The sequence below is a fragment of the Chlorocebus sabaeus genome, chromosome 12 (genome assembly GCF_047675955.1).
Source record: "Chlorocebus sabaeus isolate Y175 chromosome 12, mChlSab1.0.hap1, whole genome shotgun sequence".
Lineage (NCBI taxonomy): Eukaryota > Metazoa > Chordata > Mammalia > Primates > Cercopithecidae > Chlorocebus > Chlorocebus sabaeus.
Window position 1 is genome coordinate 109,883,028 of NC_132915.1, and position 24,206 is coordinate 109,907,233.

Below are 24,206 nucleotides of genomic sequence, written 5' to 3' on the forward strand. Positions count from 1 at the left end.
AAGGATCTAGCCTGTTAAAGGTCTAGCATGTTGAGGGATCTAGCATGCTGAAAGATCTAGCATGTTGAGGGATCTAGTGTGTTGAGGGATCTAGCATAATGAAAGATCTATCATGTTAAAGAATCTGGCATGTTGAGAGATCTAGCATGTTAAGGGATCTAGCATGCTGAAGGATCTAACATGTTGAGGGATCTAGCCTGTTGAGAGATCTAGTGTGTTAAGGCATCTAGCATGTTGAGGGATCTAGCATGCTGAAAGATCTAGCATGCTGAAGGATCTAGCATGTTGAAATATCTAGCATGTTGAGGGATCTAGCATGTTGAAGGATCTAGTGTGCTGAAGGATCTAGCCTGTTAAAGGTCTAGCATGTTGAGGGATCTAGCATGCTGAAAGATCTAGCATGTTGAAAGATCTAGTGTGTTGAGGGATCTAGAATAACGAAAGATCTATCATGTTAAGGAATCTAGCATGTTGAGAGATCTAGCATGTTAAGGGATCTAGAATGCTGAGGGATCTAGCATGTTGAGAGATCTAACATGTTGAGGGATCTAGCATGTTGAGAGATCTACTGTGCTGAGGGATCTAGCATGTTGAAGAATCTAGTGTGTTAAGGATCTAGCATGTTGAGGGATCTATCACACTGAGAGATCTAGCATGTTGAGAGATCTAGCACACTGAAGGATCTACCATGTTGAGGGATCTAGCATGTTGAGATATCTAGTGTGTTGAAGGATTTAGCATGCTAAAGGATCTGTCATGTTAAGGGATCTAGCATGTTGAGAGATCTAGCATGTTAAGGGATCTAGCATGCTGAAGGATCCAGCATGTTGAGAGATCTAACATGCTGAGGGATCTAGTATGCTGAAGGATCTAGCATGATGAGGGATCTAGCATGTTGAGAGATCTAGCATGTTAAGGGATCTAGCATGCTGAAGGATCTAGCATGATGAGGGGTCTAGCATGTTGAGAGATCTAGCATGTTGAAGGATCTAGCATGTTGAGGGTCTAGCATATTGAGAGATCTAGCATGTTTAGGGATCTAGCATGTTGAAGGATCTAGCATTAGTATGTTGAAGGATCTAGCATGTTGAGGGATCTAGCATGTTGAACAATCTATCATGTTGAAGGATCCAGCACTAGCATGCTGAAAGATCTAGCATGTTGAGAGATCTATCATGTTTAGAGATCTAGCATGTTGAAGGATCTAGCAATAGTATGTTGAAGGATCTAGCATGTTGAGGGATCCAGCCCTAGCATGCTGAAAGATCTAGCATGTTGAGGGATCTAGCATGTTGGAGAATCTAGCATGCTGAGGGATCTAGCATGTTGAGGGTCTAGCATGTTGAGAGATCTAGGGTGTTTAGGGATCTAGCATGTTGAAGCATCTAGAACTAGCATGTTGAAGCATCTAGCACTAGCATGTTGAAGGATCTAGCATGTTGAGGGATTTAGCAGGTTGAAGGATCTAGCATGCTGAGGGATCTAGTGTGTTGAGGGATCTAGCATGTTGTAGGATCTAGTGTGTTGAGGGATCTAGCATGTTGAAGGATCTAGTATGTTGAAGGATCTAGCATGTTGAAGGATCTAGCATGTTGAGGGATCTAGCATGTTGAATGATCTAGTGTGTTGAGGGATCTAGCATGTTGAAGGATCTAGTATGTTGAAGGATCTAGCATGTTGAAGGATCTAGCATGTTGAGGGATCTAGCATGTTGAATGATCTAGTGTGTTGAGGGATCTAGCAGGTTGAAAGATCTAGTATGCTGAGGGATCTAGCATATTGAGGGATCTAGCATGCTGCTGACCCACTCATTGTGCAGTTGGGTGGCTGTGCTTACCAAAGAGGGGGACTTGCCCTGGGTCACTGGGCACATCTGCTGCAGAGTGAGACACAGGCCAGTCACCCTGAATGGTCGTGGGCACTAAGTTGTTGGTAGAGGGAATAGGAGGAGGGCAAAGGACTGGATTTCTGGACGCTGAGCTCAGCAGCCTCTCCCAAAAACCCCTCCTCTCCTGCTCTGACCACCTCGTGGTCTGAAATATTTATGCACATCCTTGAAGCAGCTCGTGGTTCAGGCCCATCTCTCTGTCAGGCCCTACAACTGTTGACATTGATGATTTCAACACAGCAGAGAAACCTGCTCTTCAACAAGCAGAATGCTCAGCAATACCTCCGGGACCTGGGAAATCCCGTGAGCTGGGGCTCCTGCCCATGCCATCCTGTCTTGCCCCACTGGAGTTCCCGAACTGTAAGTCTGAACAGGTCGCTACCTCACTCAAACACCCTGCATGGCTCCCCATACCTCTTAGTAATAATAAGCACAGGATCCTGTGCCAAGCACCACTATCTCCATGCCAGGAGGGCATGGCACCCTTCACCAACGTCTCCTTTAATTGCTGGGACAGCCAAGGCAAAGATTATTATTATGCTTATTTTGCAAGCAAGGAAACAAGAGAGCCAAGGAGCCTAGTGTGGGGAGAGAAAAGCACAACGTCACATGGTGAAGGGTGAGGGCTCCAGGGGTGAACACGGTGTGCCACATCAAATCTGATGTCTCTCCTTTTCCTTCCATCCCCACCCTCAGCTTGCCTGTAGGGACGGGGTAAACTCGCCCACTTCCCTGCATCAAACCTAAGCCCCATGAAGGCAAGAACCTGGTTTCCCACTGCAGTCCTCCGGCCACCAGAAGGCGGCACAGTGCACGCACATAGTAGGGTGGCATTGGCGCTGATTCCAATGCGTGGAGGGCCGCTGGGCACACTTGCACTGCAGGCCCTGAGTGGGCTGGGCTCTTGCCCCCGTGACCCCCACCCTTACCTAGCTGATCCCCAGTGTTTCCCAGGGGGCGGTAACAGCAGCACAGAGCTGGCCAGGCCAGGGCTCCAGGCCTCCAGGAGAAGGCAGATGAGATGCATCAAGAACTTTCTGGGCTGTGGTTTCCTGATCTCCAGGCCGTGGGTCAGGAAATGGGGCATGGGACAGTGGGGCTTGAAAACTCCGGGCAAGTCCCAGCTCAGCTGCCCACGGGGCAGGTTTTTTCTCTCCCTTAAAAATAACAATGTGTAGAAGTTGGGTTTGTAAAACCCTCTCTGCTGCTGGACTTAAGTTTCCTTCCTTCCTTCCATCCTTCCTTCCTTCCTTCCTTCCTCCCTCCCTCCCTCCCTCCCTCCCTCCTTCCTTCCTCCCTCTCTCCCTCCCTCCCACCCTTCCTTCGTCCCTTCCTCCTTCCCTCCCTCCCTCTGTCCTTCCTTCCTTCCTTCCTTCCTTCCTTCCTTCCTTCCTTCCTCCCTCCCTCCCTCCCTCCCTTCCGTCGTCCCTTCCTCTCTCCCTCCCTCCCTCCGTCCTTCCTTCCTTCCTTTCCTTTCTTCCTTCCTTCTTTCCTTCCTTCCTCCCTCTTTCTCTCTCTCTCCTTCCTTCTTTTCTTTTCTCTTTTCTTTCCCCTTCCCTCTCTTTTCTTTTCTTTTCTTTTCTTTCTTTTCTTTTCTTTCTTTTCCTCTTCCTCGAGCTGAGCCTGGCTCCTAGTCCCAGTTCAGGACCTGGAAGGTGGATGGGAGGGAAGGTAGATGGGAGGGAAGGTGGATGGGAGGGAGGGCCAAGCCAGGACTTGCTGGAACTACCAGAGCTTTCGTTTATTAAACAAATAACTTAGCCCCGTGCTGGGCTGGGGGCTCCCCAGTGCTTCAGTGAATCCCATAGGCATGGCTGGCATAGATACTTTGAGCATCCTCATGCAAAGATGAGGAAACAGAGACACAAAGAAGGAGGAAGCGCAGGCTTTATACAATTCCAGGCCTTTACCCACCAAAATGGCCCAGCACGTTGAGATAATGTTCGATAAAACTCCTGCATGCTCAGTAAAGCCCTTTTTGACTCAGCCTTACGAATAGGAGCAGATGGAGTCTCTGCTCACCGGGGACATGCCTGGAGTCCCAGGAGAACCCTGAGAGCCAGTAGACACTTGGAAGGCACCCCAGACCCCAGCCAGCAGCGTGGGCTGGAAACTCTGCCCCCAGCTAGGAATTCCAGCCCTTACCAAGGTCTCCACTGCCTGAGGGGCCGCTGGGTGTCAAGGGGCCGACAGAACAGCATTCTCGGCCAGGACATGGGACACACGGGGCCAGGTTGAGAAAGAACCCTGGATACTCCCATTGCCTTTTGTGAAGGAAGCTTCCGGGGATCCTGAGAGAGGCACCAGCTCTGAAGCTGCTGGCCCTGCCCCCTGCATTGGCAGAAAGCCTCTCTCCTTGGGTCCCTCAGCAGGCAGGCAGGCTCTGGACAGGGCAGGGCCCAGCTACTGGGGTATCCTGGTCTGTCTTCCAAGGCCCAAGCCCAGCCCGCCTCACTCACAAGCAGCTTCCTCCCTTCTGGGTCTACCTTGCACTGCCATGACCACCCCCTGCCAAGCAGCCAGCCTCCCGGGGCCGGGGCAGCCTCTTCCGCAGTGGCAGGCGCCTGCTATGCTCTGGCACTGGACCCCTGCCTCCCAACCCTCTCCATCCTGGGTCCACCACAGCGGGCTTTGTATTGACCTAGGCCAGGAACCAGGTGCTGTTCCAGATGGGGGAGACATCAGGGCCCAGCCTCAGGGCACTGCCCACCTGGGTGTTTTGGGGGGACGGTAACTGCGGCTGAAATGACACCCACATTGCTCCTGTTGGGGCCGTGCACAAAAAAGCTCATCCTGCCCCTCCTCCTGGCTTGTCTCCCTGCAGGGGACCCTGCCTGGCCTTCTCCACAGCCAGTGTGAGCTCTCCACAGGAGAGGCGGTCCGGTCCTCCCTGGTGCCCCCATAGCGGCCTGTCCCTCACATTGGGATTGCACCAGCATCCCCCGAATGCACTGAAACCTGACTGCGGGCTCTACTCTGCAGCTTCGGACTCAGGTGGGCCGGGAACGTGCCTTTCTCCCGAGTGCCCAGGGGATGCTGACGCTGCAGGCGTGGGGAGCACACTGGGAGAACCACTGCCCCGAAGGGTGGCCCCCAAAGCAGGCCCAGCCCAGCAGGGGCTCCTCTGAGTGAATCCTCACTCCTTGGGACCAACCTGGCCCTCATCCTAGGCCTGTCCGTGAGGCCTCTGCCTCAGGACAAGGACCGCTCTGGGGATGCACCTGCTGGCCTCAGGGGCTGTCCCTTGGCCTGGGAGACCCCTGGCACCCCCACTGCCCTCTCCCTTCGAGGTGACTGACTCCTTCTGGCCCTTTAAGATGATACTGGGCCTCGTCTTCTCCAGGAAGCCTGCGTGGCCTCCCCCACTGCTTCCTGCCTGGCCCACCCTGTTCGTTTTCCTTGTTTTTCTGGAGCTACTCCCTTGGCCAGCCTCCCGAGGACACTATGACCTCGTGTCCAGCTCCACAAGGGTGGGCCCCCAGTCTCACCTTGATGCACAGGCCTGGTAAACAGTGGGTGCTCCATAGATGCCTGTGGGCTGAATCACTGGCCGAGGCAGAGCCCCTGGGAGCCAAGCACCCTGGGAGGGCTGAGGTGGTGCCATGCCCCTGTGGGACTTCTTGTGTAAGAGAATCACGACTGCAACTCCAGGGAGCAGAGATGCACCCCCCTCTGCCATCGGGGAAGTTTTGGAAAAGTCAACCTGAGCTCAGAATTGAGCTCACTCCTGGGCGGCCTGAGAGGGAGGCCGAGGGTGTGTCCAGCAGCCACTAATGTCCACCCCACTGGTCAGGCGGACTGGCAGCCTGGAGCCATAGAGGAGTGCCTTCCCTCTTCCGCGAAGATGCCCACGCTGGCTGTGCCGAGGGACTCACACAAGAAGGGCAAAGGGGTGGGGAGGCTGAGCCCGTGAACATTTCCCTCACCAGCCAAGGGCCTGCTGACTGCTGACTGGCAACCACCCTCCTTGCCTTTCAGCCACCACCCTGGTCCTGCAGCTTTGCAGATAACTATCAGTCTGTGCCTCCCCCAGGCCTGTGACTTCTTTACTTAAAGCACCATCAGCATCAACTGGGAGCTTATTAAAATGCAGAGTTCCAAGTCCCACCCAGGCCCATGGGGTCAGAAACTCTGGGGGTGAGGCCCAGCAAGCCCCCAAGAGGATTCTGACCGATGCTCCTGGAGAGCAACGGGCTGATCCTGGGCTGCACATTTGAATCACCTCAGGCAGTTACATCTGCCCCAGACCTGGCAGCATCCCAGGCCACTGACAAAACAAGCTCCAGGAGTGGGCCCAGGAACCAATACATGCATAGCTTTGCTGGTGGCGCCAACGTGCAGCCCAGGCCCCTCTGAGTTAGGAACATGGAACGTGTGTGAGTGCAGTGTGCGCCTGTGCGGTGCGGGTCGGCAGGAAGCAGAGCGCCCCCTCATCAGTCTTTACAGGGACCTGGGTCATGCTGATGAAGGTTTCCCCCCTGTATTGCTGTGCCCATTCTGCAGATGAGCACACAGCAGGGAAGTGATTTGCCAAAGAAATGCAGCCAGCAGGAGGCAGACTCCTCCATCTCAGCATCTCTTCTTGCTCAGCCAACCAAGCAAAGTGACGCCTGGAGTCGGCTGTTTCCTCCTGTATCTCATCTCCAGCAAATCCTGCCCATTTAATTTCCTGAGTAGCTCCAGAGTCCAGCATCTGTCCACTGCCATCCATGCCCTCTGCCACCCCCAGCCCAGGCCACCTCTACTGCCTCCTCTGCCAGCCTAGGTCATGCACCTGCTCCCAGGCCCTCACCTCCATGCCCCCTGCTCCAGGCAGCCTGTGCTTATGCCTGTTGATACCACCTCTCCCTCCCAGCCCTGGATGCCTCTGATGCTGTGTCTACATCTGCCCGGGAGTCAGAAAGAGTTGGGCAGGAATCCAGAATCTCCCCATTAGCATCAGGGCGACCATGGCCTTAGTCTTGTCTCTAAAACAGGAGAATTATGACAATCTCCAGCTTTCCTCCCTCCTCTCCATGGCATCTGCTGAGAGCCAGCTGTGTGCCAAGCACAGTCCGGTGCTGGGGCCAGGGTGCCTTCCTCATCCTGGCCGAGGGAGATGGGCTGTCGGCAGGCTAGATTCGTACCCCAGCCCTGAACCTCAGACACTGCCCGGGGGCTGGCGGTGCCAGTGGCTTCAATGGCACCTCACTGGCCTCTCCTTGGAATTTCCCTTGCTAAGTCTGGGCTAGAAGCTCCAGGGCAGGCCCATCTCAGCCACATCTACTCCTCCTCTGCCACCCCCAGATCCACGGGGCAGGCTCTCAGTGAGAGGAGATGACGGGGTGGCCCGTGTGGAGCAGGCTCTGGGGCTGCGGGGACATTTCTGTGACTGTGCCAACTGGTAGGACTTCAATTATGTTTTAACAAGACAAGATCAGCTTGTGTAGACCACGCTGCGGTTTGGTTTCTGTCCCAGTGGCTACGTCCAGAGCTGTGCTCTCTCGGAATAGTGCCAAGGTTTCCTTTGCAGCGCATTTGTTTCCCATAAGGCATCCCCATCAGTCTATCCAAGGAATGTCTCTGGAATACAGCTCCTGACCTAGGCCCCAAACATCTGATGTCCTGGGTCCTCCAAGGTTGCTCCTGATTTACATTTCTGGCCTCACCTGCACTGCCCAAATGCCCTTTAGACTTGTCTGGGTAAGAGGTTGTTCCTCTGGCCTCCCAGCCACCAACTTTGCATTTTCTTGCTTCTGGGCCTTTGCTAGTGTCATTCCCAGGACCTCGAACTCCCCTCCAGTTCTGCATACTGAGATTCCTGGCCATCTGTCTCCATGCTCCTTGAGCAAGCCTTTCCTGATTCCCACCCCTGAAGATGGCTCCCTCTTCTGGGCTCTAGTAGCACCCACTGTCTGCACCACATGTTTGGCATTTACAGTTTATCAATAATTCAGCAGCAAATATTCCTTGAGCTCTTACTGCATCTTGGGCCTAGCTTTGGGTCCCTGCTTTTGTGGAGTTTTCAGTCTTGTGGGGGGACATGAATGTGCACTGTGATTTTGGGAGTGCAGAGAGGGAGAATGGGGAGTGTTAACCGGGGTGGCAGCCAGGAGAGATGGCCCTGAGTGAGGGGCCCAGATGCTGAAACCTGAGGATGAGTAGCGAGAAGATGGGAAAGAGCACCCTGGGCAGGAAACGGCATGTGCAAAGGTCCAGAGGTGGGCAGGACAAGGCAGGACCTGGAGAAGCTCATCCTGCTTGGAGCATAAGAGCAGGAGGGGGACAAGACAACAGGGGCGAGGTCAGCAGAGACCTGGCAGGCAGCAGGGCGTTGTTGCCTAAGCCTGCCTTCCTGGAGCCCTGTCCCTACCTTCCCTGTTACAGCTTGGTGCTCCCTCCTCTCCAAAACACTTCCCGGGTCAGTCTTCCTCACATTTTACGTGCATCGAGTTGCCTGGGAAGCAGGGCCACAGGACTGTGCATTTGTTTTTGTTTGTTATGTTTTTGAGATGGAATCTCCCTCCGTTGCCCAGGCTGGAGTGCAGTGGCATGATCTCGGCTCATTGCAACCTCTGCCTCCCGGGTTCAAGTGATTCTCCTGCCTCAGTCTCCCGAGTAGCTGGGACTACAGGTGTGTGCCAGCACACCTGGCTAATTTTTGTAGTTTGAGTAGAGACGGGTTTTTTGCCATGTTGGCCAGGCTGTCCTTCAACTCTTGACCTCAAGTGATCCTCCTGCCTCGGCCTCCCAAAGTGCTGGGATTACAGGCGTGGGCCACCGGGCCTGTGGGATCAAACTGCTTCCCAGTAACTGAGCTGCATCCCAGCCAGGACTGTGCATTTCTAACAAGCACCTGGTGTTGCTGGTGCGGCATTCTCGGACCACACTTTGAGGACAAGGGGCTGCAGCCCTTGGCTTCTGGGACATTGTGCTCTCCCCGATTTCTCCCTCCCTCCTTGGCTGGCTTCTCCTCCTCTCCTGACCTCTAAGCGTGAAGGGGCCCAGGGTCAGGCCTCAGGTTCCCCTTCCTTCCCCATATCCACCCGTCCCCATATCCACCCTTCCCATGGTGGCTTCCTGCTCTTTACAGCTGCCAAGATATCAAAAATATTCCCTGCTCCATGGGTACTCTCCACCTGCTTAACCTACTTAGTTTGTACCTGTACCCCATACTTGGCATAGTGTACCTTCATTTACTGTCTGTTTCTTCCCTCTGGAATTGGAGCTGCTGAGGACAGGAGCTCAGTCTTTTTATTCTGGTGCCTGGAACGGGGTCCTGGGCCCATGGTGGGCACCTGTTGACTCTCAGCTGAATGAGGAGTGAATGCGTCCAGGGGAAGGGTCAGAAGGGTGCTGGCCAGGAGAGTCACTGGACCGGTTCTGCTTTTGGGAGTGGCTCTGTGGCTGTGGGTGCAAGGCAGGCATGGTGGGGTGGGTGTGGAGGCAGAGTGGGAGGAAGTCGTTCAGAGGCTGTCATGGTCAACAGTAGGGAGGAGGTGGTGGGCTGGAGAGAAGCGGATGGGGGGATGAGTGGGAGGGAGCACTAACATGGCTCGGTGGTGGTTTGATGGGGAACAGGGAGGAGTCCTGGGAAACCAGAGGCTTCTGGCCTGGGTGACTATGAGCGGGGACCCCCCGAGTTTGCCATGCTCCTGTCTGGGAGCACCAAGGTGGGTGCCACTTGAATACGGGCTGTGCATCACCTTGGCTAAATTTCTTGGTTCCTCCATGTTTCAATTTGATAAAATGGAGATGACAGTAGAAGTCACCCCATAATCGGTGGGGGGGGCCTCACCCTTGTTGTGCAAAGCAGCATTAGCCAGAGTTTCAGCCAAGATGGGGTAATGGGGACCAGGCTTGCCCTCCTGCTTGAAGGTGACACCAGGTGACGAAGGGAAGCACTCCTCAAACCATGGGGGAGAGATAAGGAGGGTCCTGTGGTGGCCCCAGCTCCCTCCAGCTTGAATCCCAGGCTATGGTGCGGGGAGCTCAGGTGCAGCCCGCTGGTCTTCCCGAGTTGCGGAGAGAGATGATAGCCCAAGGAGACCAAAGTCGCTGGAGGTCACAAGACAGAGAACTAGGGAGGAGCCTACTGCTCCGTGGGGAACCGTGGGGCCACAGGGCTCTGCAAAGGATCCCCCATGAGTAGCTGGCTGAAGAGTGACTCAAATGTGAACAAAACTACCTGAGGCAAGAGAAAGAACTGGTTGATAGGATTCCAGGGAACAATATTTGAAGCTCTCACAGGTCCAGAAATAGTTCCTCTTCCCACCAATCACGGAAGGTTTCTAATTCATGAAGCACTGGGTACAGCACTCAGAAGGGTTTGGACTAACAGCTGCTCTAGTCTTGCCTAACAAAGCTTAAAAGCAAGGCCTGAAAGGATCGAACTGTTTCCCAGTAACTGAGCTGCATCCCAGAACAGACCTCACAAATATGTATTGCAATATAACAATGAAGTGGAATTCACAATGCCTGACATCCAGTAAAAAATGTACCTGGCATGGAAAGAAGCAGAAGAATACAAACCACAATGAACAGAAAATCAATTCATTGGAACTAACCCAGAAGTGGCACAGATGATAGAATTAGGAGACAAGGGTATTAAAACAGCTATTAACTGTAGCTCATAGGTTCAAAACACCACAGGAAAACTTGAGTGTATTAAGTAGAGACATAGAAGATATGAAAAAGAACCCACCAAACTTCTAGAGAAGAAAACGTGACAATGCCTAAGATGAAAAACACAGTGGATGGAATTAACCTCAGACTAGATATGGCAGAAGAAAAGATTAGTGAATTTGCAGACAGCAGTAGAAATGATCCAAAATAAAATAGAAAAACATCAATAAATGAAAAAACAAACAGAACTTCAGTGAGGTGTGGGGAAGTTCAAGGGGTCTGATAGATGTATAACTGGAATCTCCAAAGAAGTTGGGGCTGGGGCAAAAAACAATTAGAATAAATATTGGCTGAAAAATTTCCAAATTGGATAATATTATAAACCCACAGATCCAAAAAGCTCCACAAACCACAAACACAAGAAACAGGAAGAAAACACCACCAGGGAACATTACAATCAAATTGCTTAAAACCAGCAATGAAGAGAAAAATCTAAACACAGAGAGAAGGGCTGAATGACCTACAGGAGCCCGAAGGTAAGAATAACGGCAGACCCCTTGCTGGAGACAATGAGAGCCAGGAGACAGTGGAGTGGTGTCTTTTGAGTACTAAAAAAAGAAAGGCCATCAACCTGGAATGTCCAATCCAGAAAAAGAAAAAAAAAAAAAAAAAAAAAACCCTTCCAAAATGAAGGGGAGATGAAGAGCAGCATTTACACTGTCTCCTTTTCTAGAGTTGTCCAGGGGACAGGGCTCAAAACTCAGCTCCTTCTCAGACACACAGGTCTGGACCTACCACTGTGGATTCTGCTTTTCTCACTGGGTTTGGGTCCTAACCTGAGCCATGGTGACAACATCTAAGCGGCCAGTCTGGGGGGCTCCCTGCTCAGCCTTCAATCTCACAAAACCCAGCTTCAAGGCCTCCCTGGGAGCCAGATGGCGGGAGGTACTTTGCTCGTGGGGGACTGGGTCGAGTCAGGCTCATCTTGTGAGAAGCAGGGATGAGGAGGCAGCAGCTCCTCAGGGGCTCTCCCCCGGGGACCCCAGTCCCTTGGGCCCAGGCCCTTCAGAGGGAGCATGGCGTGGAACAAGGCACAGGGTGGGGTGCGAGGCACGTTCCACACACCAACCCTGAACCTTATGCGTCCTTACCCGTCACCACAAGAGTGCGAAAACAAAAGAGACGTGCATTTTTTTTTTTTAGAAAAAACAACAAGCCAAAAAATATATAATGTCTGTTTTAGCTGTTCACAAGGTTACAGGCAGTTTCCATGGCTACAGCTGTGCATTGCATGTGCTAGGGTGAGGAGGTGGGGCTCTCCTTAACCCAACAGTTGGGACTCTTGGACAATTTCGGCCCGGGAGCCAGGCACCTGCTGCTGGCAGGAGAGAGTGGGGGAGGGAGGGAGGGAGGGAGAGAGAGAGGGAGGGAGAGAGAGAGGGACTGCTCTCCCAGGACTCTGATGTCGGTGGTGAATTAGAATAACATGCTCGTGCTCCTCGGCCCACTGTAGTTTGGGTTGAGTTCTTGGGTCTATATCTCCCCAGAGAGAGCAGCCTGAGAGTTAGAGACAGGAGTCCTTATCTTATTTCACAGGTGGGGCACTGGGGACAGGGACCTGAGGCACCAGCAAACAGGTGGTAAATGAACACCTGGGCTGCTGGTTCATGTGTCTGTCACTCAGGACTCCTTTCAGTGCCCCCTCCCAGGCTGCTCAGAGGTGCCCTGAGATCTCTGCCCCCATCAGGAAGAGCCCAGGGCAGATGGAGGGGAAGGGTGCCAGCCTGCCCCTGCTGGATGTAGGCAGCGCCCCCTCCCCCAAGGGCCTTTTCCCCTTCCCTGTGAGTGGCCCTCGCACCTGTGCCCTGGGGGCACCTTCCACCTGGTCTAAGCCCTGCACTTTCAGCTTTGTCTCCCCCCCTCCTCCTGTCCTGCCTCCGGGCTGTAGCCATTCTGGCCTTTAAATGCCTCACCTGCACAGAGTTCGCCTCTGCCTCCTGGCCTTTGCACACACTGCTCCATCGACCCAGAACTTCCATCCACTCCTTGCATGGTCAGGTCAGGCTCCTGCTCAGCTCTCAGCTCAGACGTGACTTCGGGGAAGCTTTGCTGCCCTCCCAGGCCTCCTCTGGGTTCCCCTTCCCAGCACACGGTGCTGCATTGTGCCACAAAGGGAACCTGGATCCCGGGACCCCACTGCAAGCCTGACAGCAGCTGACGCCTGTGTCTGTGTGTTTGCCTGTGTGTGTGTCTGTGAATGTGTGTCTATCTGTGTCTGTGGGTGTCTGTGTCTATGTGTGTCAATGTGTAAAGGGTGTGTGTACGTGTGCATATGTATGTGTCTGTGTGCATGTGTTGAGTGTGTGCATGTGTGTTTCTCTGTATGCATGTGTCTGTGTACATGTGTGAATATGTGTGTGCATGTATCTGCATGCATGTATGAGTGTGTGCCTGTGTGTGAGTTGTGTCTGTGTATATGTGTGCATGTCAGTGTGCATGTGTATCTGTGCATGTGTTCATGCCTGTGAAAGTGTGTGCACGTGTAAGCATGCGCATGTATATGTCTGTGTGCATGTGTGTGGTCTGTATGCAAGTACAAGTGTGTTTTTGTGCATGTGTGTGTGCATGTGGTCTGTGTGCATGTGTGTATATGTGCATGAATGTGTGTCTGTGTACGAGTGTGTGTCTGTGTACGAGTGTGTGTGCATGTGTGTGCTAGTGTCTGTGTGCATGTGTATGCATGTGCAAGTGTGGGTGTGGTCTGTGTGCATGTGTGTGTCTGTGAATGTATGTGTGAGTGTGATCTGTGTGCATATGTGTGTGTGTGTATGCATGTGTGTGTGCATACGTGAGTGTGAGCGTGTGGCCTGTGTACATGTGTGCATGCGTGTCTGTGTGCATGTGTCTCTGTGTGCATATGTGTGTGTGGGTCTGTGTGCATGTGAACTGTGTGCATGTGTGCGTGTGCATGTGTGGTGTATGTGTATGTGTGCATGTGTGTAAATGTGTGTGCATGAATATGAGTCTGTGTGCATGTGTGCATGGGAATGTGGTCTGTGTGCATATGTGTACGTGTCCATGTGTGAGTGCGGTCTGTGTGCAGGTGTGTGTGTGGTCTGTGTGCGTATGTGTGTGTTTGAGTGTGTGTGTAGTGCTGAGGGTGGATGAAGAGCAGCATGCAGGGGCAAAGGTAGAGTCCAGCAGCCTGGCCCATCCCAAAGAGACTGGCTGGCCCACATGGCAGCTGGGGCAGGGGCGTGTGCCATGGTACCCCTGTTTCCCTGTGGTGTCACCCACTCTCAGTTCAGTGGAGCCCAGGGCACCTGGTACTTACGAGAGAAGCCCCAGATGGCCCCTGCAGCTGGGCCTCTAGATTCCTGCAGTTCATGTGAAGCTGAGCCCAGCTTGTTCCCTGGAGTTTTAGGTGGGGTCTGCAGTGGGACGGGGTGGGAGCAGGGGTGAAACCAGAGGGTAAAAGGATGGGTGGAAGCCCAAGGACTGATGGGGCTTGAGGAGAGGTTGGTCTAAGCTCCTGGAGTCACAGCCTCCCAGAATCTTAAAGCCACATTTGAGAGTCTTAGAAAATCAGAACATGCAACCAATGGCGGCTCAGAATTCGAGACTCCTTTCCTCTTAGGTTCGGAAGGGACTTAGGAAGATAACTGGTGTCATTGCGTGCTCAGTGAACAATCACAGACGCCCCCTAACCCCCTCTTCCCCTCACAAATAACAATTCATCCAAGGCCATTAACTCAACTCTCCCTTGGTAGGGGGTAGACGGGTGCTTCATTGCCTCGAGTTCCTCGCTGAACTCCAGACATTTTGTGTCTCCCTGAGGTCACCCCAAGTTCTCTCCCAAGTACCAGCCATGAGGACCTCTGGGAGGGCCCTAGCCACCTGCAAGCGATCTGAGAGCAGGGCCTCAGAGGGCAGCAGGGCCTGTGAGCTGACAACCCTTCATCCATTCCTCACTCTCAGTCACTCCTCCTGGAGCACTGACCACCCACTGCCCCGTACTAGGCACAGGGGTTACAAAGACCCACCGGGCCCCCTTCCTGAGCCTCTGAGCTCTCTGGGCAGGTCGCGGCTTTGGAGCCAACTCAGCCATTCTGTTATAACTTGTGCGGTAACTCCGCTGCCCTGAGCAGTCTTTGGCCAAGGCTTCAGCAAAGACCCTGCCTGGAGCAATTTTTTTAACATTAATTTTCCTTTTTAAAGAAATTGGGCTCAGCCATTTTTAAACGAGCGGAGGCGTGCTATTGAAAGGGTCTGTGTTGCAGATGAGAGGATTTTTTAGAAACTGGTCGTGCTGTCGATACGAGTAGCAGCATTAACCCCAGGGGCCTGGCCAGGCGAGACCCACCCCCTCTGGAGTTCCCTTCCGATTACTGAAACCCCCGTAACTGGAGAATGGCAGGTGCCACACAGGTCAGACGCAGCTGCCCCCCGGATTGCTCCCACACGCCGGCTCGCCTCCCATTTCTGGAACACTGCAAGTCCCTTCTTCCCTGAGGACATTTTGCTGGTTTTGAACATTTGAGGGAAGACCCTGATGGGAAACCAGACGCCATCTCTGTCCCTAACCATGTGGTGTCTTGGTCCGGGGGAGCCATAGCCACACAAAACACTCAGCTATCTGACCACCATGGCGTCAGGGCACGTCTCGGAAGGGCTGACTAAAGCTGGGACCTGGCACTGGCCAGGAGGTCCTTTGGGCAGAGAGGGGAGTAGGTGGGAGGAGCCTCAGGGAGGAAGGGACTCTGAGGGTTCCAGAAACAGGCAGTAGCCAGCACACAGAGTACCGCAGGGAGGACCAGCAGGGAAGCTGGGGGCTGGCAGGGTCTGTCCTGGGTGGGGCTCCACAGGCTGCACGGGGGCTGGGTTCTATCCTCAGCTGGGAATGATTTTAAGCAGGGTTTGAACCCTGCCACACACACACACACACACACACACACACAGTTTTAGCACTGCCACAGGGCCACTTGGCAGGCCTTGCCTCCAGCCATGCCCAAGACCCCGCAATATAACAAGTTCCATCTGCCACACTTCTACCTGGGCCTGGGATCTCCCATGGGTGACGACGGATGAGTCCTCATCACTCTGCAAGCAGGAAAGAGCCAGGCCCAGTTTCATAGACCAGGAAACTAGGGCACAGAGAGGTTCAGTAACATGCCTACGCTCACCAGCTGGAAGAGTTCGAATCCAGCTGGTGGGGTTGAGCTATGGGGTCCCACGCTTGCGACTGTTCAGAGCATCTGACTGGTTCTCTGGATGTGCCCTCCCTGCTCCTCCCTCCCCCTGCTTCCGTCCACCAGTGCTACCCCCTCCCCTTCTGGCGCCTGGGCAATGATAGGCGTTTTCCCAGGAAGAGAAGGGCCAGCAGTGAACAGGACGGCACAGCCCAGGGGTGACAAAAAAGACCACGCGAGTGATTGTTCAAGACTCTGCGTTGGAAAACAATTTTTTTTTTTTTTTTGAAATAGAGATCTGTTCAGTAATTAGAGGGAACTCTCATGTGGGAAGTTCCATGAAGGTAAAATTAAAGTTGACTACATTTTTAATTTTGTAAATGGGTTCACATGGAGGCAGGAGGCTTCTGCATAATCAGTGTTTAACCAAACAAACTCTAAACACAGGTAAATACCAGAAGCTCACAGTCGACAATGTTGCAGAGAAGCTGATATTTTTCTAGTAAAATATTGGATGCTCTCTTCTGCCTTCCTTTGAATCAGAATTGAATCATTATATCCCAGAATCAGCCCTCTTAAAGCAGTGGCTGGTTTTGAACCATTTAGAGGGGAGACCTGAGATGGGATTCTGGCCCTAAATAAGGGCTCTCCTTTCAGCGGATTCTGCTGGGCTCCAGGGCAGAGGAGGGGCCAGCGCAAGAGGTTGGCCCAGGGAGAGAGGGCACCTTCGGATTGGGAAAATGAACATCTTTATTTTGCCTTAGTAAAGTTCCCTAATGAATCAAGTGAGACTGCATTTGCCAACGCCAACTGGAGGACTCGAAAACAGGATGTAAACATGACATTTCAAACACAAAGGTGAGGCCCTCGACAAATGCTACAGAGAAACCATTCCCAGACGCCTCCCCACCTGCTGCTGTGGGTCCAATGCATCCCCAGCGCGTCCCACCGCAGCGGGCCTTTTCCTCCAGAGCCTCAGATCACTTTTGGCAAAATAATCAGAGCTAACGCTAGGGGGATGCGTTGGCAGGAACCGCGGAGGGTCTGCAACGGCTGGTGAGCGGAGTGGAGACCAGGGGATGAGAGTTGGGGGACAGCATGCAGGAAAAGCAACCCCAGCCACAATGCAGCTTGGAAAGCTAAAAGCCAATGAGATGACAGGGAAGTGGCCCAGCCTGTTCTCTCCCACCCTCAAAGGGAGAAGAGGAAATTCAGGGGCATCTTTAGCAGGGCCACCACTCATTAGCCAAAGTCGACAGACTAGGCCTCCTGCCTCCTGGTGATGACAGGAGACCCCGTGTCTATGCCACACCGACTCCTTCCTGCTCCATATTCATCCAGGGCTTAGCTTAAGCCCCACCTCCAGGAAGCCTTCCCTGCCTGCTCCAGCCCAGGGCATATGTTCCTTCGAATCTGGGTACCTGCTACCTTGCACCCATCTTCTAATCCATGGACAGCTGCTTTTGCATTGCTACTTCTTTTCTTTTCTTTGTTGGGTTTTTTTTTTTGTGTGTGTGGGAGGGGGGACACAGAGTCTCACTCTGTCACCCAGACTGGAGTGCAGTGGTGTGATCTTGGCTCACTGTAACCTCCGCCTCGCAGGTTCAAGCAACTGTCATGCCTCAGCCTCCTGAGTAGCTGGGATTACAGGCTCACACCACCACGCCTGGCTTATTTTTTGTGTTTTTATTAGAGATGGGGTTTCACCATGTTGGCCAGGCTGGTCTCAAACTCCTGACTTCAAGTGATCCGCCTGCCTTGGCCTCCCAAAGTGCTGGGATTACAGGCATGAGCCACTGCGCCCGGCCTATTTATTTCTATTCACACTGCACATCCCTTGTCCAACTACGAAATCCTTCCCTGGAGTGATTACTTGAGTGGACGAGTATATAAAATGAACACACACAAAACATAAAACCTGTGGATGGCCTATATGACTGTTTACTGATAGGGGTCCAGGTCAATCAATGACAGACTAGGGTGTCGACACGCAGACACAACCAAGACCTGTGAAGTCAAAGGACAGGGAAGCACACACACAGACTGGTCCCTCAGTGGTGCCTGGTGTGGCTGACACACACGTCACTGACACAGCCGAGCACTGGGGGGCAGGCCACACCCAGGAAACTGGGGGCTTCTACTTTGTGAAAAAACAATCAACCAACCAACCAACCAACGAACAAAAGCTGAATAGCTTGGCTTTTCTCTCACCGCAAGCAGGTATTTCTTTCATTCAAACACCCTTTAATATATGAAGTTAAATATATAAGGAGCATGAAGGAGACAGTCACCCTTGCTTTATGCAAATAGAACCTCTTTTCTGCTGTGGTGGGTGGTGAGTCTCAAACTCCACAGAACACAGGAATCACCTGGGGGCTGGTTACAACAGGTCTGGGGGCCTGGGAACCTGCATTTCTCACGGGTCCCTAGGGATGCTGCTGCTGCTGGTCCTCAAACCCCATCTGGAGTAGCCCAATTTCAGATTGATGTCTATAAGGTAGTGCAGCCAAATACAGCAAATGCAAATGAGGATGATTACAAAAGAGAGAGGACGGTTCTCCAGGGACCCGGGACCTGCCAGCAGGCCCAGCTCCCAGACGGGGCCAGCCTGTTGCATTCAGAAACTGTGGACCTGCTCATGAGACACAGAGATGGAGGTGGCGATGGTTATGCCTGTGTGTGACACTGAGGTCAGGAGCCAAGGCCGCCCCACAGCGTGGGGTTTGCCTGTCTGCCAGGTGCAGTCCGAGGCCTGTGGGCCTTGAGGCCACCTCACAGCAGAGCCAGGAAGTGAGCACGGGTCGGGGTTGTGTGGGGTGCACCTTGCACCTGGCTCGGCCAGGCCTGGGCGCTTCTCCCGGTCTGCTGGCTGGGAGGTAAGCTGGCACATCTGAGGCGGATGTAATGATTGCCATTTTATGAATGAAGAACCTGGGGCCCAGAGAGGCTGAGTAACCTCACGAGGGACACACAGCTTGGATGGAAACACGGCTCTGCTCAGCTACAGAAGCTGTGCTCTTGTTCACTCAGCCACACTGCCACCCTCAGTAGCCAGGGAATGTGGTGGACGAGGTGGCAGCCCCGGGTGCCTGGCTTGTTTTGGGGCCTCTGTCCCAGTCCCTGCCCAGCCTCCACTGGAGCCTCCCAGCTGGTGCAGCCTTCTTCCACCTCTGCCACCTGGGAAAACTGAGCACAAAGGCAGAGGTGACTAGCTTGGTCCGGCAGGGACCCACTCCCACAGGCACGGTTCCCCGAGGGCTGGGAGCACCCAGAGCACAGGCGGTAATGTCCAGCCCAGTGGAATGACGGCTCTGACACTGAGCTGCTGCTGAAATAACAGTCCTCCCCCAGGCCCCTGGGGCTGCATCCTCACTGCCTACACGTGGCCCATCCCGAATGTCCGGCACTGCCTGAGCCTGACTTAAGGGAGTAGTATAGGAGTGACATTTGGGCAGTCTTAGGCCATCTCCCATCACCCCAACACAAACATCCAGCCCCCCACATGCTTATCACTTGCCTTCTTCTTACCACCCTGGTCCAGACCCCCATTGTTTCCCTTTCTCCCCAGCTTCCTGCCTGCAGTGCTCCCTCTCCAAGTCATTCCCCATGGTGCAGCCAGAGAGGGTCCCTAAAGGTCAGAGGTGACCATGTCCCTCGAGGCTCACAGGCCCTGGTTCCTGTGGACTGCGGCAGAAAGTCCAACCACTGAGCAGGGCTTACAAGCCTGGCGGAACTGGACTCCACCTACCTCTCCGGCCTCCTCCTTCACTGATGAGGCCCCAGGGAAGGAGGAGGCACAGTCTCCATTTTCCAGCCCAAGACCTTCAGACCCAGGGTTCCACAGCCAGAAAGCGGTAAAGCTGGGCTTTGAACTCTACCTCCACCAGCCCACATCACCCCAGGGGCAACAGGATTCCTTTCTCTCTCGAGCAACCCCCGGCAAGCGGGGATTGGGCCAAGGCCTTCGGGAGGATTCGGCAGTGGAGGGAGGGAGCTGGCAAACACTGAGGCCTCAGAACTCATCAAATCCCCTCTGGAGCAAATCCAAAAGGACCGAGACACTGCAAGAAGGACCAGCGCCAAGTGTGGCAGCAGCTGGTAGAGAAGCCCCCCAGCCCCACCCTGGCCTCTGTAGGGTGGCCCCAGGACCACAAGCTCTCGGTGTCCAAAAACCTTTCAGCCGGGCTCACGGTTGCCCTGGTGTCCCATGTGCCAGCAGGAAAGGCAGGGGCACCCTCATTTTTGCAGATGGGGATGTGGAGTGATGTGCCCGTGGTCTGGCCTGGAATCCACTCTCTCTGCCACACAAATTGCCATTTTACTGACACATAGATCAGGACTTGCTACTCTGAAGAGGGAAGTGGCAGTGGAGCCAGGAGCTGAGTGGAGGACAGAACAAGGGCCCGGCTGCTACTCTGCCTCCCCTCCTGCCCTGAGAGTTTAGAGTCAGAGGTAATTGACTGAGATGAAATAAATCTCTCCCCTCCCGAGTGCTGTAATTATTCTTCGCTGGAACCAGCTGCCATGAGGCTGCAGAGGTAGGCCCACGTGGCAGGAGCCAGAGGTCTCACTGCAGGAGTGGGTCCCCGTGCTGTGAAGCCTCACCCAGAACCAGCACCCGATAAGTCAGGAATATAGAGCCAGCCCCTAAATATACAAAACGGGGGTGATCACGTGAGTAGGGAGTAGGGTTGGCAGGGATTGGGGGCTTGGACTCTGGTCAGTACAAAGATTTCAAAACCGCTCTGCACCCCCTCAATATTATGGCAAAAAAGGAGGAACTGCACTCCTCTCAGCTTCCATACTCCATCCAGGGCTTAGATGAACACAACTGCAATGGCTCAGAGGGGACATTAAATGATCCACCCTATAATTTTGTAGATGGGAGACTGAGGTCTAGAGAGGAAAGTGACTTCCCCAAGGTCACCCAGAAAGGTGGACAGAACTCAGCAGATGAGTCCCGACTTCTCCATCTGTGCCTACCTTTCCCCAGGCGCCCTTGTTCATGTTTGCTGATGGTACCGGCATGACAGACGTGTGTTGGGGACTCCAGCCTCAAGGGTAGGAAGAGCTCTGTGGGGCTCCTTCACCTACTTGCTGGAGAAGGGAGGTTGGAGAAGCTGCAACACTTCGGTGTGTCAGGATTCTGAGTGGTGTTGGCAGGTCCTGAGAGTCCAGCAATGCACCCTGGGGCTCCCACTCCCTCCCCATGCAACTGGGGCACTGAGGCTGGGAGCCTGTGGATCCTTCCCAGACCCCCAAATCCTTCAGGAGCCATTTCCAAGCTTTCTGAGTAAGTCCAGATAAGCCAGCCCCGTTGGAAACTCAGCTGATAGGGAACCCAAAACCCAGCTGGATCCAGGGTACAAAGACTGCCCTGTGGGTCTTTTTCATAGCGTCGTGCAGATGCTCAACATACTGCCAGCAAGTGCAAGACCAAATGAACAAACCCCCACATTTCCTGGGCCCCCAAGCCTTCGGGTGAGATTTCTTCAAAACCGCCAGTACCTAAGCTGTTTAGGAAGCTTGCAGTCAGTGCACCAAGAGTTAAAAGCAACCCTTGCCCAGCCCAGGAAGTGCTGGTTCTCACCTTTTCAGGTGGGTAGAGCCCTAGTCACCTCTACTCCACTCTATTCTATAAAAGGGAGAAGGTGGGAAGATGGGCAAAGGTGCTTTCCCAGCAACCCTGAACTTTTTTGGGGTTGGCAATTACTGCTCTCCCCAAAAGCCCTGAAGTGCCTGGGCTGGCAGGGGCTGAGGGAAATGCAGGGGAGAAGGCTGGCAGGGTGGCTCCCTGGCTCTCCTGAGCTCCTACTTCCTGGGGAAGGTGCCAGGATGAGTGCTGAGGCTCAGGCCTCAAGGATACTCCCCTTACCCTGCAGGAGGTTCCATGAACTTGACCCTTGAGTTTCTTGTCTCAGAGCCACCGGGGCTGCTACAGGACACACACATTGGCAGGACCACTTGTGCCCAGGCAGTCCCTGGCCGTGGGAGGACAGGACATGAGTGGGGTAAGACAGTGGAGTCTGGAGGACCCGTGTCGAATATCTCTTGGGTTTTTGGTGTGTACAGTCTTTTCCTTTCTGGCCGAGGAAACCCAGTGTCAATCAGGCACCCCCCCACCTGTCACTGAAGCAGAGATTCCTAACAGACAAAGGTGTGAGGTGGTGGTGAGAGAGGCTGGCATGTTTGAGGCCAACTCCACCACTTTCCCACTCTGTGACCTTGGGCAAGAGACCAAACTTCTGTAAGAATCAGTTTCTGCATCTGTGAAGTGGGGCCAAGGCCCCTTTCTCGTGGGTGTTGGGTGAATGGGATGGGATGAAAATGCAGCACCAGCTCTGGCAGAAGGCAAAGCTTAACAAATAAAAGTCTTTGCTCTTGGCAGGAAAAGAAGGGGGCCAGGTTTCCAGTGGGCTCTTCTGGGAAACTTTCCCTCCCCACTGCCCCCTCGCCCCCAGGCCACTGTTCCGAGGGAAATGAAGCCTCCCTTCCTAAAGTGGGTCCCCCGCCTCTCCCTAGGCCCTCGTGCCCACCTGGGTCTCAGTCTCCTCCTCAGGGAGGAGGGTGGAAACCAGGGGATGGGTGAGGCCAGCTGGGTCAGGGGACCTGGTGCGAGGCAGCCGGGGCAGGCTGCAGTTGGCACTCTGGACGAGTGGGCACCCCGCTGGAGCTCTCCAGCCTGCGTCTTCTGCCCCACACCCCGTGACCCGCGGCCCGCTTGGCCCTTACCTTGAAGCAAGGGAACGGCGCTGCCCCGGCCGCGAGGACTTGGGCGCACGTGACGGGGCGGGCGGGCGTCCGTCCCGGGCAGGGCGCAGCTAGCGGCGGCCGCTCATGCCCAGGCCACGGCGGTGGCGCCTGGTGGGGCTGGGCGGGCGAGGCGAGCGCTGAGAGGCCCTGGAGGCCCCCGGGGAGGCGACTGCGTGCCCAGGCGGGCACCCCTGCCAGCTCCGCGCTGCGGCCGCGACTCCGGACGCCCGGGCTGGCTCCCTGTGAGCGGCACGCGCGGCTCCAGCCTGGTCCCGAGCGCAGGGCGCGCGCTGGCGGGGAGGGCGCGCGCCCGAGTCTGGCGGGGAGCGCGCGTCACCGGCCCGCGCGCGCAGTCGTCGGGGATGCCGGGAGCGGCCCGGGGAGCTGTCCCTGGTGCTGACGGCTCGTCCGCTCTCGCCGGGGCCGCGCGACCTCCTGGAGGCCTGGGGGCGCCCCCAACCCGGCCCGCGCCCTGCGGTGCTCCCTCTGCTCTCCGCCTGTTCTTGGGGCGTTCCGGCTTCCACAACGTTGGGATCTGGAGTCAGGCCGAAGCTGCTGCTTATCCACAGTGGGGCAAGTCCCTGACCCTGGTTGAGCGGCTGGTTCTTATCTTTAAAATGGGGAGTTAACACCAGCACCTTTAGGGTTGGTCTGAGAACGAAATCCGATGATGTTTCGAGGCCCGGCACACCATAAGTGCTTAATAAATGCTCGCCTTTGTTACTATTTATTTCCCTTCTCTGAGTTAGCAATCCTGGAGCAATTGAGAGGAGGGGCAAGGCTTAGTCTGCTCCCCCAGGGGAGGGAGTTTGGAGCATGGCAGCTGCCTTTGGATCTCTCCCACATCCACGGGGGAGGGGGGCAGATCCCTTCTCCCTGACCCCAAAGCACAGAGCTAGGACCAACGGCTAGACGTTAAAGCAAGGCAAACTTGGGCTGGGTACGAGGGAGACCTTTCTGACCTAAGGTTCCTACTCCTGAGAGGAGTACCCCAGGAGGCATTACCCCATTTCTGCAGGTCCTCGAACTGAGGCTGCAGTCACAGGGACCCTGAACAGAGAGAAATCTGGTGTTAAGAATGTTAGGAAGGCTTTTGTGTTAGACCATGTACAGCACTCAGAGCTGTGCCTGGTAGGAAAGCACCATATAAATATGTGCTTTTTTTTTTTTTTTTTTTTTTGAGACATATCACTCTGTCACCCAGGCTGGAGTGCAGTGGCATGATCTCAGCTCACTGCAACCTCCACTTCGTGGGTTCAAGTGATTCTCCTGCCTCAGCCTCCTGAATAGCTGGGATTACAGGCGTGCATCACGACACCTGGGTTATTTTTTTGTATTTTTAGTACAGACGGGGTTTTGCCACGTTGGCTGGTCTTGAACTCCTGACCTCAAGTGATCTGCCCGCCTCGGCCTCCCAAAGTGTTGGGATTACAGGCATGAGCCACCGTGTCTGGCCTTACATGTGTGCTTTCATTATGATCGACCTTTAAGTTCTCCATAAAAAACATCATAGTAGTAACTGTAACCTTGCTTCACCTCCATTCTAGACATGAGAATACTGAGGACAGACAGAAGAGTAAAGTGCTGGAGTCCATTTCTCTTTTACAGATGGGCTGAGCACAGATGGGTGAGCAACTTACCCCTGGGCAAGAGAGTGAGTGCTCACACCACACAGACATGCTCCAAATGTCCAGCCTGTTGCCTCCCCTGCTGGGGCCCCAGGCAAGGGCCCCTGCCGAGTTTCTCCAGGCTGGTCATGTCACTTTGACCAT

The 24,206-nt window shown here is 54.2% G+C and overlaps 1 protein-coding gene across 1 annotated transcript in view; it reads right to left on the reverse strand.

The window, feature by feature from the left end:
• The window catches only part of FAM163B (family with sequence similarity 163 member B), a 34,871-nt gene extending 12,145 nt beyond the window's left edge, over positions 1-22,726 (reverse strand). Inside the window, exon 1 of the mRNA XM_008005759.3 lies at positions 22,414-22,726. The gene's annotated coding sequence lies outside the window, so the exon portion shown is untranslated. The remainder of the gene's footprint in view (positions 1-22,413) is intronic.
• Positions 22,727-24,206: the final 1,480 nt, after the last annotated feature.